Source organism: Epinephelus fuscoguttatus, linkage group LG16, assembly GCF_011397635.1.
Source record: "Epinephelus fuscoguttatus linkage group LG16, E.fuscoguttatus.final_Chr_v1".
In the NCBI taxonomy this organism is placed as follows: domain Eukaryota; kingdom Metazoa; phylum Chordata; class Actinopteri; order Perciformes; family Serranidae; genus Epinephelus; species Epinephelus fuscoguttatus.
This window is the reverse complement of record NC_064767.1, coordinates 18,124,636-18,140,144: the sequence shown is the minus strand read 5'-3', so window position 1 is coordinate 18,140,144 and position 15,509 is coordinate 18,124,636. Positions and strand designations below refer to the sequence as shown.

The 15,509-nt window shown below is 41.6% G+C and overlaps 1 protein-coding gene across 1 annotated transcript in view; it reads left to right on the top strand.

The window, feature by feature from the left end:
• The window catches only part of LOC125903130 (protocadherin-15-like), a 324,152-nt gene that overhangs the window by 259,330 nt on the left and 49,313 nt on the right, over positions 1–15,509 (top strand). The gene's annotated exons all lie outside the window — the stretch shown is intronic.

Here is a 15,509-nt window from a genome sequence, read left to right as displayed (position 1 = left end):
ATCTTGCCCTCCAGAAGATATTTTTGATTGAAGCCTCTTTCTTTCTCGTGGAACTCAGGAAAATGCCTCGCTGTGAACACAAAAGAAACTGGGTCTGGTGTGGCAAGATAAGTGATCAGAGGAATAGCTCAGGGAGGAACATGATCAGACGAGAGGTTGTAAACATTTTTTTTCCCTTGTTTTATAGAACATGATGGTTTAATGTGAATACTTTCTGAAGCATTACTTCATGTCAGAGGTGTTGGATTTGTGAGATGTTTGCGAGCACCAGAGCTTTTTTTTTTTTTCCTAAATCCTCTTAGCAAGTGTGAGTCAGCAGCTCATAAGCATTATGTGTTAATATCTGCTGGTGTCGAATTTGGTTTACAACTAAGAGAGCATTTGCTGGAGGAGGTGATGAATTGTTCATTTGTAGAGAATTTTAGGAATTTGAGGAAGCCTCGATTGGTATAGATAAAATGTGTAATAATAGTTTGGAACTGAAGTAGCGGGGGATAATGTTGTGTTTGAAAGCTGCAGGGCTTTCATATTTAGCATAAGCTGTGCAGTGCCGAGAGGCTGGAAGGACAAATTTACACTTAATGCATGACAAAAACTCCATTTTGAGATGAACATTTGATGCAGAATGATTTCCAAATCATTCCGGATCTTCTTTATCAACAGGGCTATTTCCTTGTCTTGCTGTGTCAGCAATTATGAAATATCCTGAAATATATTGCCAATCGAAATTTATATGAAACAAGAAATTGCTGCAATAGTCACACAAATAGATGACAGATCTCCTGAAACTGTTCTTTGACCAATTCAACTTATTATTTACTCATAAAGAGTATAATGATCACGTACACTTGAATAAGTTCTCTCTGAAAAGAAGAGCTGGCCTTCTCTTATCAGTGCTTAGGAGACATAGCTTAACGTGTTATTCATTCAGAGATTCTGCGTACCTTGGTTGTAACCAGTGGTTATTTGAGTTACTGTTGCCTTTCTATCATCTTGAACCAGTCTGGCCATTCTCCTCTGACCTCTGGCATCAAGAGGGGATTTTCGTCCCTTGGATGTTTTCTCTTTTTGGGACCATCCTCTGTAAACCCTAGAGATGGTTGTGTGTGGAAATCCCAGTAGATCAGCAGTTTGTGAAATATACAACAACCATGCCACGTTCAGAGTCACTTAAATCACCTTTCTGATGTTTGGTTTGAACTTCACCAGGCCGTCTTGTCCATGTCTACGTGCCTACATGCAGTGAGCTGCTGCCATGTGATTGGCTGATTAGCTATTTGCATTAAAGGGAAATTTCGGTTTATTTCAGCTGTCTCCTATCGTCCTAAATTTGTTTCAAGTGACTAGTGACATAAAAATAATAGTTAGCATGTTAGCCGTTAGCCTAGATACAGCCGGGGCGCATAGTAGCGTCAGACCTGTTAAAATGTAAGTGAAAGGGCATACTTCAAGTGCAAAGTTAGTCCACTAAACAAGCTTTTTTTCCACAAAGACCAGGTCATATCGTTAGGATAAATGTCAGAGAACATATAGAAAACGACATGTAAACGTGTTGTCTTACCTTACCGGTGTGCTGCCATGTTTGTTTACCGTTTAGCTCTGCTTTCCAAAGCGCAGCCGAAATATCGCGAGAACAAGCAGCGATCTCATACCGTGCCTGAAATCTCAACCAGTCCCATTCCTTGCAACAGAGGCATTCCTCTTCTGTGGGCACTGGGGCACAGCATTCACATGTACACCACCAATCTCCAGAGCTACGCAGCCTTGCAGCAGCCATTCCTCCTCTGTCGTCCTTTACCTGTTGCGCCTCTCTCTCTCCTCCTCCGTTCTTCAATTTCACGAAGCTCTTCGTCAGTGTATTCTGGCTCAAATAAATAAGGGCGGCCATCAAACTCTGCAAAATCAAATTCCTCCTCCACAAAGTCGAAGTCTGGCAAAAAGTCAGCCATTATTCTATAAATCTTTCATAAAATAAATAAATGAACTTTTCAGGCTACTGTCCGGTTCTGCTTTCCAGCTGTTGCTGCTTGTTCTTGTGAGATTTCAGGCACGCTATGAGATAGCTGCTTGTTCTCGCGATATTTCCGCCACGCTTTGGAAAGCAGAGCTAAATGGTAAACAAACATGGTAGCACACTGGTAAGGTAAGACAACACGTTTACATGTCGTTTTCTATATGTTCTCTGACATTTATCCTAATGATATGAGGCGGTCTTTCTGGAAAAAAAAGCTTGTTTAGTGGACTAACTTTGCACTTGAAGGATGCCCGTTCAATTACGTTTTAACAGGTCTGACGCTGCTATGCGCCCCGGCTGTATCTAGGCTAATGGCTAACATGCTAACTATTATTTTTATGTCACTAGTCACTTGAAACAAATTTAGGACGATAGGAGACGGATTGAAATAAACCGAAATTTCCCTTTAAGGAGCAGTTGAACAGGTGTACCTAATAAAGTGGCCGGGGAATACATATAATACCAATTTTTACATTTAAATAAGTGAACATGTGAATCATACAAATTATATGAATATATATTATTTTACCAGTATGTACACGTGTGCACCCACATACCCGTAAACGAATTAGTACTTCCATATAGATTATTTAAGATTTGCAGCCTTCACCACCTGCCATGTTTTTGCTCTTGAGCTTTTGGAGTAAAATCTTGATTTCACCTGAAGCACTAACAACAATGTATTTTCACTTCTCCCAACCCGGCCATGCAGGTATGTTTGGTTTTATGAAGTGAGATTTTAAGCTGAGATATCAGCCTTCAGATTTCTGCCACCACCACGATTCATTTGAAAAATTTAACAGCAGAAACAAGCTCCCTGTTTCTCTGGATAATCCACAGACTTCACTTTGGACGGATTTAATCAGAACTATCTTTTTTGTTGTTGAAGCACCGTCAAATATTCACATACAAGGCTTGCCCTGTGCTCTGATGATGTACAGTACATGCTCAAGACAAACACAAAGGCATCATATAGAGAGCTTTCTATATTTCTTGCCAGAGTGTAATAAGACCTTCGTGACATCTCAATTTACACTGTATCATAATGTGCGAGGACTTTTTTTTTTTTTTTTTTTTGTCCTAACAGCACTTTTGTATTGTAGCGGACAGCACAGAGCTCCTGTGGACAATGTGTGCTTTATCCTTTATGAAGCGTTAATGCAATTTAATCTGAACTTCCTGACAGGCAACACGACTACGCTGCAGTGCCATTGCGGATGTTGTATTCACAGTTGGATCTCTTTTTTTTTAATACAGAATGGCAGTAGCGTATTTTATATTCTAGGTAGAGAATTGACTCTTGACAAATGAAATAGCTGTGTAATACCCTGGCTGATAGACCCTGCACTATTTCCTGAAACCTTTTGAATATCTTGAGTGGTTTCAGAATCTCGTAATAGCTCTTTTTATCTCTGTTTCTCGTTTACCTTCCTCCCCTCCACCTCCCTGTCCCCTCTTTGGTCTTGCCAAACATAACCTATAATCTTTAAAGTTCACTCCTCAGTCAATAATACAGTACAGCTCAAACCCTGAGATAATATTACATTATATGAGGGGTGGTGTACTTCTTATTTCAGCTTGAACTTTTTATTTCAATGGACTGCAATGTTGGGAAAGAGGAAAATACATTGGACAGAGTTTGACTGAGCACATAATTTAAAGACCTCGATTGCATGGTATGAAAAGCAATATTTGCAATACTTAAAGCTATGGTCTACGTTTAGAAAGACTATGAGAAAGATTTGAAAAAAGCATCCCCCCCACACACACCCCTCCCTCTGTGCTCCATGATCCCTCCCCTCCGAGCTCGTGTCCCCCTCCCCTCGGAGCCTCCTAACGACAGCCTCAAGCAAATAAACACACTGATGTGACAATGTGTAAACATGATAGCAATTTTAGCTTACAATGCTAAAAATTAGGCTAACGTCGCCGTCGAACAAGTAAACAAGTGTTCAATAATAACAATATTGCAGACAAAAAACTAACGGCAACTTTCACAGTCATAAGCCAGCATTGGCATACAGTTATCTATGTCACAACATCCACATTAAAAACTAAATATTACCTGTTCAACAAAAACTCCGTTGTATCAGCATCACTTTTGAGGCCCAGATCTTGCCGGAGCTTTCTCCATCGGCCAAAGGACGACCTGATGTTTACTCTGCTGTAAGCCCTCAATTTGTCGCATTTCCTCTTCGTTTCTACCTTTTCAGAGGCAGACTTACGCTTCCTTTCGGCCTTTGCCGGTGGGACAAGCAGAGGCCGCTTGCTGCTGTCGCTCTCTTTATTTTCCATATCAACACTCTGTAGCTGAATCGCTCAGGGCCTTACAAACCGCTCGTACTTTCAAATGCGGAGAGGGGTTGGGACGAGGAGCGGAGGAGTGTAAAAATGGAGCGAGGGGATTGGACGGAGGGTAAGAGAGAGAGAGTGCAAATTTTAGCAAGGAGTAACTCCCATGCGGACCGGATGGCTGTGATTGGTCAGTTTCTGTGCAGGTCTGCAGCCACCAGAGAGAATGCTCTTCACATTGTGTAGCTAGCACTATTGGGCCATAACCACCATCTAAATGATGTTAATAATAATGATCAGTCTTTCTAAACGTAGACCATAGCTTTAAGTAATGAGCCAGTTGTTTTGAATGTTAGATAAGCTAATTAATTTTGAAAACCCATCGTAAGATTCAGGTTAAAAGGCTATTTCCTGTGTATATCATGCTGTGTGACTGAGCTGACTTTGCCTTGGCTGTCAAAATCACTTACAACTGTGGTTTTAATGGAGAACACGAGCTCTGGATTCACAGCAGTGGTTTTTTTTTCTTTCTTTTTTGTCTGCTTATGTTTCAAGGAGGAGCTGAAATGCATTCCCTATGTGTAATTTGTTTCAAGTCAGAGGAGCCTGTTTGTCACTCTCCCAGTTTGCTTCCAGGCAGGAACAAACAAGTTAACACCAGGGTGACATTAACAGCTAACTAACAAACTCTCAAGCACATATCCACCTCAACAGCCATTGAAATAGACTGATTCATAATTGCAGAACGAAACGTGCAGTATAATGCCACCATCAGTAGTCAGGCAGAAATGTGCTGCAACACATTTGCGAGTACATCTTTACGGCCATTTGCTGTTTTTAAGATGTTTGCTGGTGAGCACATTACAGTTAAATGACTCATGTCTGCCTTTGTTGTTGTTCAAGACTTTTATGCAGCACTGCATCCACACATCCACCAGAAGGACTCAGAGACTCGCACACAGCGAGGTCACTCTTTGTATCTCCTGGCGTCTCCATCGCTGCTTGTTCACTCGTTGATGCGATGCATGAACAGAGAGGGAAGGCGCAGAAGAAAGAGAGTCGACACGGTAACAGAGGCCCCTGTGGCGCACGACAAGGTTTATACGCCTCTGCCTTGTCTCGTAAGCATCACCCCGCCATTGGCCCTGGGGCAGAGTGCTTGCTGACACCTGTGTGCCGCCCGCGCTTCTCAGTGGCGTGTCATTCAACCTCTCTCATGTTGACACCAGGACTCTCTGCTGCTGCCTGTAGACATGTCAGCATCTTCCCGTTCTCTTTATCTCTCTGTCTCGCGTTCTCTCCTTCTCTCTCTTTCTGGATGGGATTTTTCCTCATCTGAATATGAAAGGAATGAAAAGTGGCTTTGGCCCCACTCAGTAGCACATGGTATTGCATTATGCATAATTGACTCTTTGAATTCGCCTACTACTTGACTCCTGAATACACAACTTATTTACCTTCCCTGGTATCTGCGAGTCTCAGTATATCAGCCAGCTCATAACTCCCCCCATTTAATTATCGGATATTATTGGAGTGCTTGTGCTCAAGTAGCTGTTTAGATCGTCATTCCTCCGTCGCATTTTATGGCCCTACTGTATATGTTTCTATTTTTTCTTCAGTCTGCCCCTCCTCTATCCGTCTACCTATCACTATCTACTGTATCTAACCTTTGTGTCATCTCGTCTGTGTACTTGTGGATACACCTTAATACTAATCTGCACACTTCATACACCTTCACACCCCCCTTGGCATTTCTCAGCAGCTTACGACCCTCAGGCAGAGTCACTTTGTAGGGAAGTGGTAACATGTCAGCTCTGCCTCTTCCTGGCAATCACACCATTCAGCCATGTGCGAGGCTCCACACAGCCTTTCATACCACAATCACGCTCAAAGAACAATAGGGGAGAAATGTACAAATGGGTCAGTACAGGTCATCCAGCCCTGCCTCAGACAGGAGTTTTAACAAAGCTGCAACCATAGAGGCTGAGCAAAGAAGAAAACATAGTGTTTTGAAATAATTGGGGATAAATGTCCAGACCCTCTGCAGGAAGTTATTGTGCCTCATGCAAGAGCTACTTATACAAATGGATTTGCGGGACTCATTCAGAGAAGTGCATGGATATGTATTCATGCAATTCTATTACTGTTCATAATTACGAGAATCTTTTCCATCCGTTTTTAGATCTTTTTCTTGTAATTATGAGGTAAGATGTCTGTCTTTCTTTTGTGAATGCAATTTGGTACGAACAAAATTGACAAGTTGTCCTGACCTGTTGGACGACTCACATAGAGACAGTCTACCCTTTTCCACAAGGGAAATGCACTTATTTGACTTATAATGCCTCAATTTAAAGGGTTTTATGGTTAAAATATGTCACATAAATCAACTTAAAATGAAAGCAAACAACTTAAATAAAACACATTGAAATTAACACTCTATTCCCCATATTTGTGTGACAACTTATCAGTTTACCCCTTTCACGTTGCCTCTTCAAGGCAGGAATATAAAAGGTACAGTCATGGAATGGGGGGGTTTGATTCGCCTTGAAGCCTGCAGTGGAGTGCCGAAACAGCGTCTGTGTAAAAGGGACAGCCAGCAGGGCGGGACCATGTTTGGGACAGGCATGACGTTATGACTAAGTGTTGTATATGCGACCCACCATGGGGGTTTTAAAAAGTAGTTAATAGTAGTTAGCAGCTAACTCAAAGTTGCTGCGAATGTCCGCAAATTAGGAAGCAATGAGGTGAGGGAGCGCCTTACCCTCCGAGCAGAGGACAAGGTCAGCCACCATATATAATGTTGTTGTTATAGTTTATAAAGCGCTGCCAACGTGTATGTTATATGTCACACGAGAGGCTGATGCTGTTGTGTTGCAAACATCATGCCCGTCAGGTCTCTTCTGTTTCCAGGATGCCAGCATGCCGTTGAAAATCACTCACCCGCAGAAACATGATGCTGCTATTGTTTTGTTCTGTTTAAAAATGCAAAGAGAGCGTAAAGAAGGGACTTCGTACTGGCCCTGTTGCGCAAGGTCTGTGTAACGCCTCTGGCCCTGCAGAGGTAAGCTGCCAACTGGCTCAGCTCCGGGCTTCAGAGCTGTACAAGCTGGATGCCTCTGGCCCCGTGGAGGAGAGCCCTCAACTGGCTTGGCTCCTGTCTTCAGAGTCATCCAAATGTCAATTTTATGATTGTTTTTCTTTTCTTTTTTTTTTGTGACTTTAAAGATTTTATTGACATATTTTCCCATGATAACAACAGTTCATTAGCTGCCAGGAAAAAAAAATCTCTCTTCAACACCTTCCTCAGTTTTGCAAGCATGTCTAGGGGAACACTCTCCTTTGCTCCTGACAGTGCAACATTTTATATATGGTTTGTTAAAAATTAATATATTAAGTATCTATCTATCATCTATCTCTTTCCATCATGGACAGCTTTTAGGATCTATAGAAAGCCACATTTGCTTCAAAGGTCTTGTCAATCTCGTCACTACAAGTTTCATCTGCTGAAGGTGTGGAGTTCTTCTTACTCTTGGGTAACGTTTTTATGTAAACGGGTGACTTGTTCCGCCCCATTCACCCTATATAGCAATCTGAAGGTGTTAAGTATGCTAATGATCAAATCTCATGAATGCAAACCTCCTCATGAACAGGTGGTGTTAATCAGATTGAAAGGAGCTATTTAAGTTTGTGCAGTTAAGAGAGTTTGGTAAATTGGGCTGGGAACACATGTACGACCAGATCTCAGGGAACAATAAGAGAGATGTCAGAAAACAATATGAAAATGTTCATGCATGAGGCCCATTGGGTTTTTCTAGATGAATTTGGAGTTTTAGTGACTAATGCCACAATTTATATGTGGTCTGGCAGTGATTTTGAAAGTGAATGTTTCATTAATAACACAGACAGGCTCAAAAACAAGTATTTTGGGGGTATTTTTGACTTAATTCAAGGTTTTCTTTTAAAACTCAGCTGGCAGCGTTGGTGCTTGCTTCTACCTCTGCTTCACACTGAGGCCCAAATTTGTTGTCCTGGCTGCAATAAATCTCAAGAATTGGGTGAGCAGAAAACCCTGTTTCAGGCTTCAGAAATGCTACACTATCTCAGTGTATGCAAGTACAGCAGACAATAGTAACAATAGATGATTTGCTGGATAATCATATTTATACATTGACCAAATAAAGAGAAGCAATTCAATAAATCCACTCTCATTTCTCTTGTCAACATCACAGCGGCCACTTACGGTTTTATCAAAAGGCTCCAACCTTGTTGAGCAGTGGCCTTTACAGCAAGTAGTTGAATAGTCATATACCAGTTGAGTCTGTGCTTTAAAACATACATGCACACTTGTGTTAGTCTCCACCACAGCCGCTTAGCAGCAAGAGAGTTGTTAGTGTGTGTTGAACAGTCTCATCTGGCCCGTGACACCCCCACCTCTGGGCTGTTAATCTCCACAACAGACATTAGATTGCTGAGAAGTCTATTAAAAGTGAAAGGCATATAGATTTAGTGACAACCATTGTGTCACCCTTGGTTCCAATGAGTGGCACATTTATATTACTGATTTAGAGTCACGTGTTGAGCCTCACCGTGCTCACGTTGTTCAAGGGCTTGCCTCTGTTGTTGTCGGCCTGTTCCCCAGCCAAACAGGTAATCTACTTATGTGAAGGCCACATTAATGAATTGGTTCCCATCAATGTGGAGCATGGCGTGGCTTCATGCTCTCGGATGCCACAGAAACAGCAATTATTCAGTGACAGGCCAACGGTACACCTAGAGGGAAATTGAACGGAACTGATTCAGTAATATCCAAACAACACATTATTAACGTGTCAATAACAGCAGTGCACTTTTTGTGAAAGGTTTTGTGAACATGTGGGATTAAGTTCGCTAAAGCCCACTCTCAGCAATATTATCTCTCAGGATGGTATGTTATTTCACTGTCTGTCCGTGGCTCAAAGTCTCCAGAATTATTCTCATTCTAAGATGTCCTTGGGGATTGTTTGTCTCCATGGACAGCAACTGTCGCCCCCGGGATGGATAGACAGATCTTTTTCACTCTAATGTCCTTCAAGAATGTACACTATATTGTACAGTGACTGTTATACCTGCCAACTCTCTAAAAACTTAGTGTTGTTTTACTCCAGTGAGCAGCGTAGATAGTATCATTTATTGTCGCAACACCTGTGTATCCTTTCACTCCTCTGTTTCTGTATGAATGAAGCTCTTCCCAGTCTTCACCACACTGGAAAACCACCCACAACTGCAAACCTATGTAATACCAGTCAACTCTTAGGCTGATCACGTTTTTGTTCTTTGAACAGTTTTATTAATTATGCAGTCTCACCCCCAGAAATATTTCCAGGTGACCAGATGGGGCCACTGAAATCCTGGGATGGCACACCTAGACCATGACTCTGCCAGTGCTATTGAAGCATGTACAGTAGGCCAGTTGAAGATTATGTTAATATGGAAAGTGAAGGAATCACAAAATGATATACCTTGTTTTCTTATTTAATTTATTTATTAATATTACTAATTATTTTTTGTGCGTAGACCTCTACCGTCAGAGTAAATATTTCGAGTTCCACAACAATCCTGTTTTAATGCTTTATGTATCTTTACACGATAGACAATTCATTGTTCTCCAACGAGGCTGGTTGTCCTTTCCCTTAAAAAAGACAAATATATAGTTTTAATTTGAAGAAGCACATTGAAAAGAAGGAACAAAACATCTACTGGAAACTAGGCGTGTGCCACATCATATCATTCAGGATAATGCCGGTATAATGTTTATATACAACAGTTAGTTCCGACCGAGTAATTTAATTGGACAAGAGGCATTCTGTGAGTGCTGATATAGAGTATAACATCACTGGGACATGTAACAGTAAAATCACTCCGCTCACAGGTGTTATAAATTTAAATACAACCGTTAATTAACCAACTGTCACACTCGCTACATTGATGCAAACTGACACTATAGCGTTACACCAAGAAGATGGATATTTTCCCCAAAATTACATTTGAATTAAATTATGAGTGGTCGTCAGGAGAGGACGAGGAAAAGGAAAGCCAGGACTCCTCTGTCCAGACCTCCAGGTGTGTTTGAATCCGGCCGTGCCAACATCCAGGTTTGCCAACGTTTCATCAACCAAACTGGATTACACAGTTGCAGATCAATGTAAATACAAAGTAGTTTGTGAGTTCCTGGCGTGTGTGCTGCGTTGCCTGGCAACAGACCGGGGAAACTGTTTTTTTGCGGAGCTGTTGTTGAACTGTTGTATAAAAGCAATATCACATTTGAGGTTGTGACGTTGTACTGTATATTGTCACGGCTGTGATTCAGTCGTAGGCACGAGGCCACACCAAATCACAGCCGTGATGATATACAGTACAACATCACTCCCTCTCGTGTGATATTGCTTAAATATGATATGAAAAACTCATATCGTGATACGGCAACAACAAGCATGGGTGAAAGCGAAATTATTACAGACTCCGCGGTGGTTCCAAAAAGAGGTGCAGCTTCAGTAGTGTGGAATAAACTGTGGCGTCCTGAATGTTTTATGAACAGCCCCGGACTTCTCAGACTCTTTTAGCGAGTTACCCTTCAGAGGGAACTCATTCAGCGGCTCCTCTGGCAACAGCACAGCGTCTCTCTGTCTCCTCTCTCGCCATGCGCACGGAGTCAAGGTCGTAAAGTTTTGTTTTGTCATAAGCCTTTGGTCATGTACACCTACTTGAGGCTCGTGGCTTGACAAAAAACTTATATGTGAATGTGCGACAGTTCTGGTATCATAACAGCCTGTCACAGGTTACAGCATGATGATTAGAGGAGAAATGGCAGAGCATAAAGGTCCAGGTGGAGGAAAAAAAACATTAATCATTTAGGATTTTGTTAAAAGAAGGAAATCATCTGTTGTTTTACATATATATAGTTCCCATATTGTTGAACTATTAATATTGTATACAGAACCTGAATCTCACTCTGAGTTACTGTTATTATTTACAAACTAAAGAAATAAGAGATAACATTTGTCAAGTTTTTACAGAATATTTGAAGGTCAACTGTTTGTTGCAATTCTATGTTCTTAAATTAATAGTAACATTTTTTTTCAGTCATGTGTTATATCGTCCAGAATATCATTATCGCAACAATACCCTGAAATATTGTGATATTATTTTAGGGCCATATTGCCCACCCCTAGTGGAAACAAGGCCTATCAAGTAGAGGGGAATCTTGTGTTCCACGAAACCCATTTTCAGGCAAGAGCTCAAGGGACCCCTTTGAAAATGGCCATGCAGGTGTTCCCTTGGCAAACTTTATACTTAATTTGGAGCGTTATTTATCCTGCTTCTAGACAAGCTCTGCTGACATGGTCGACATGGCTGACATTACTTTTACAAGATGCCACTATTTTTCTGCTAGCTTAAAAAATGAACGCACCACAGCCTCTTAAAGATCACAAAATCTGCCTCCAATTACTTTCACCAGTGGGGGTGCCAGCTATTGTATTCACTGTATTCATGTGTTAAAACTGAGGGGTCAGCAGAGTAGACGGTGAATGCCATGTTATAAACATGGAGGCTGGAGGCATCTTGTCCATGTTTATAACTTGGACTGCCATGATAGCATTTTCCCCCAAATCACCACGTAACGTTGACATTGATTGTAAAATAGAATCTGACTGTCACAGATTATGGTTTGAGTATTACTCCCACAACATTGTCACAGATTTTTTACCACTGCTGTGAATAATAGTCAAACTTTAAATGGAAACTGCAGTAGAAGCCATACCACCGTGCGTGCACAATCGCATACGCACACACCTCATATGAGGAGATGAGAGAGTAAGTGAGAAAGCAGCCACAGTATCACAAGAGGGGTGTCACAGTGAGAAGACATTATCAGCTTAAATCAGCCCTCGCCGACACACCGCCAAGACAGGGTTCCCTGCTATTTATGGCGGCAGTAATTCCTGTGGAGAGTGGTGACAATCATATCTGCTGGATATAATTACCCGCTTGTACGCCTGATAGTCAAGCCTAGTCATTAGCTGTTGCAAAGTCTCACTTATCAGGGGAGAAAACATTCACAGAACAATCCATGCTGCATTTACTATCAAATCTTTTATATGGATAATTTCTTTTATCTGGTAATAAAATAGTCTGGGTGAAAATGTCTTAAAGAACATTATATTCACAATAAATAGGAATAAATGGATAAATGAGCTCAGCATTTTCCCTTCATTTTCTCATTTTGGTCAGAGTTAAATTGGGGAATTAGAGCAGCCCAAACATGTTTTACCCCAACAACTTCCTCCAGCTCCCTCATTGTGAAAACCACAGCACTCTGAGGAGGGCTGAGAGATCTAATTCTTCCCTAATATGTAGGTCCTGCCCTGCTGTCTCCTCCCAGTAAGTCCCACCCCCTCAGAAGAAAGCAGTCAGGGTGCATCCTCACTCAGAGCCCAAACAAGCCCAGCTGGTTCGCACCAATACAAAGGAGCAGCACCTCAGTACAGAGGGTTTTTTTCTGAACCGCTGAACCCCTCGCTTTATCACGTAGAGTGAGACCAGCCGCCCTGCAGAGAAACCTCGTCTCAGCTGCTTGAATCTTCAATCTCATTCTTGCGGCCACTACCAAAAGCTCCAGACCATGGTCGAGAGTCAAAGCAAAAGCTGAGCAGAAAAAATGAGAGCTTTGCTTCATAGCTCGGCTCTGTCCTTGCCACCACGCTCAGATACAAAGCCGGCGTTACCATGGGTGCAGATCCCAGGGGGGACGGGGGGGGGACATGTCCCCCCCAAATTCTGAAAAACACAAATTGTCCCCCCCAATTCTAAATAGCTTAAATGATTGAAATTGAACAAATGTATACAGTAGTCCTATATACTGGGAGAAAGGGAAGATGATGAGGAGAAATGGGAATCTGTGAGAGGTGAGAGATGAGAATATGAGTGGACATAACATGCCTGAGACCCTGAAACTAGAAGTAGCATTAACTAACAGCGAAGCAGTGAAAAGGAGGGTGATGGCTGGTTCCATGTACTTCTGGCTGTTTAAGAGAAATAAACAGTAAAGGTAAGCGTATGATTCTCTTTGTAGTGCTTTTTGAATGACTTGGTGATGGTGATGAGCCTCTATGAAATCGTGAAATATGCTGGCAATCTCAAGCGCTCTGTGGGCATGATTTGCACGCGTGCAATTAAAAAAATCACAACTGACTGTGTCCCCCCCAAACTTGTCATCAGATCTGCACCCATGGGCGTTACTGCTGCTGATGCACCTAACCCACACTCGGTCCTTTGTGTGTTCTTATCCTCACTATGTAGTTATTACTGGATGTGTGGGGAGATTTGGCATCGGTTCAAGCTGTTGCAGATTATTTATTTATGAGGCTTTTTTTCCCACAAACTACGATGTGCTCCCTCAGAGGAAAATCGTTTACTTATTCATTTACCAGAGAGGAAAAAATAATGTGCAGTATTGTTATCTGGAGACAAGAGAGAAGTTACAGTGAACGGTAAAACCACTGAAAAAAAAGAAAAGAAATCAAAGCAAAACAAAATCATTGGAACAATAATTGACTGTTGTTAAACACTTTTACTGAGATAAATACGATTTTTTTTTTTTTTTTTTTGAAACTTCTATTTAATTCAAAGCAGATTTGAAAAATACGACCTTGACAATAAGACTCCCACTCAAACAGTGAATTATTAAAGGGAAATTTCGGTTTATTTCAACCCGTCTCCTATCGTCCTAAATTTGGTTCAAGTGACTAGTGACATACAGATAATAGTTAGCATGTTAGCCGTTAGCCTAGATACAGCCGTAGCGTCAGACCTGTTAAAACGTAATTGAACGGGCATCCTTTCAAGTGCAAAGTTAGTCCAGTAAACAAGCTTTTTCTCCACAAAGACCGCCTCATATCGTTAGGATAAATGTCAGAGAACATATAGAAAACGACATGTAAACGTGTTGTCTTACCTTACCGGTGTGGCGCCATGTTTGTTTACCATTTAGCTCTGCTTTCCAAAGCGCAGCCGAAATATATCTCGCCAGCTCTAGATAAAGCCCAGCTGGATACTAACATTACTCCAGGTGGAGGTGTCTCGTCCTCGGACATATCCAGACCTTGAGAATAAGGCTGCAACCGGTCCCATTCCTTGCAACAGAGGCATTCCTCTTCTGTGGGCACTGGGGCACAGCATTCACAGGTACACCACCAATCTCCAGAGCTACGCAGTCTTGCAGCAGCCATTCCTCCTCTCTCGTCCTCTAACGTTACCTGTTGCGCCTCTCTCTCTCCTCCTCCTCCTCCTCCGGTCAGGCGACCGTCCAGTTCTGCCTTCCAGCTGTTGCTGCTTGTTCAGGCACGCTATGAGATTGCTGCTTGTTCTCGCGATATTTCGGCCGCACTTTGGAAAGCAGAGCTACATTGTAAACAAACATGGCACCACACCGACAACAGACAACACGTTTACATGTCGTTTTCTATATGTTCTCTGACATTTATCCTAACGATATGAGGCGGTCTTTGTGGAAAAAAAGCTTGTTTAGTGGACTAACTTTGCACTTGAAAGGATGCCCGTTCACTTACGTTTTAACAGGTCTGATGCTACGGCTGTATCTAGGCTAACGGCTAACATGCTAACTATTATCTGTATGTCACTAGTGACTTGAAACAAATTTAGGACGATAGGAGGCAGGTTGAAATAAACCGAAATTTCTCTTTAGGAGGGGAAAAGCTGGGAAATTATATATATATATATATATTTTTTTTTTTTTTTTTTTTTTTTATAATAAATACATATATTCAGAATCAAAACCACTAAATGTCACTGCTGGGCAAAAGCTTTGTCTCGGGCAGATGGTTCCTTCCAGGATATTATGAATTATTATAAAAAATGATTGAATTACTTACCAAACATTTACACAATCACAGTAATTAATACCTGCTCTGTACTGAGACAGTTCCATAGCAAATCATTTTCTGTTCTGAATGTGAGAATTCAGTGATTGAAATCAATCCTGACTTAATCAGTTTGACTTTATTCCAAACATTTCTTTTTTCTACATACAGTAGATATACTGTAGCTTCTGTGGCAATCCTTGCATTCATCCTAACCATTTTTATACCTATACCTGTGATATGCAGCTGAACTAATCTCTCAAATCTCAATACCGTCTGTCTTATGA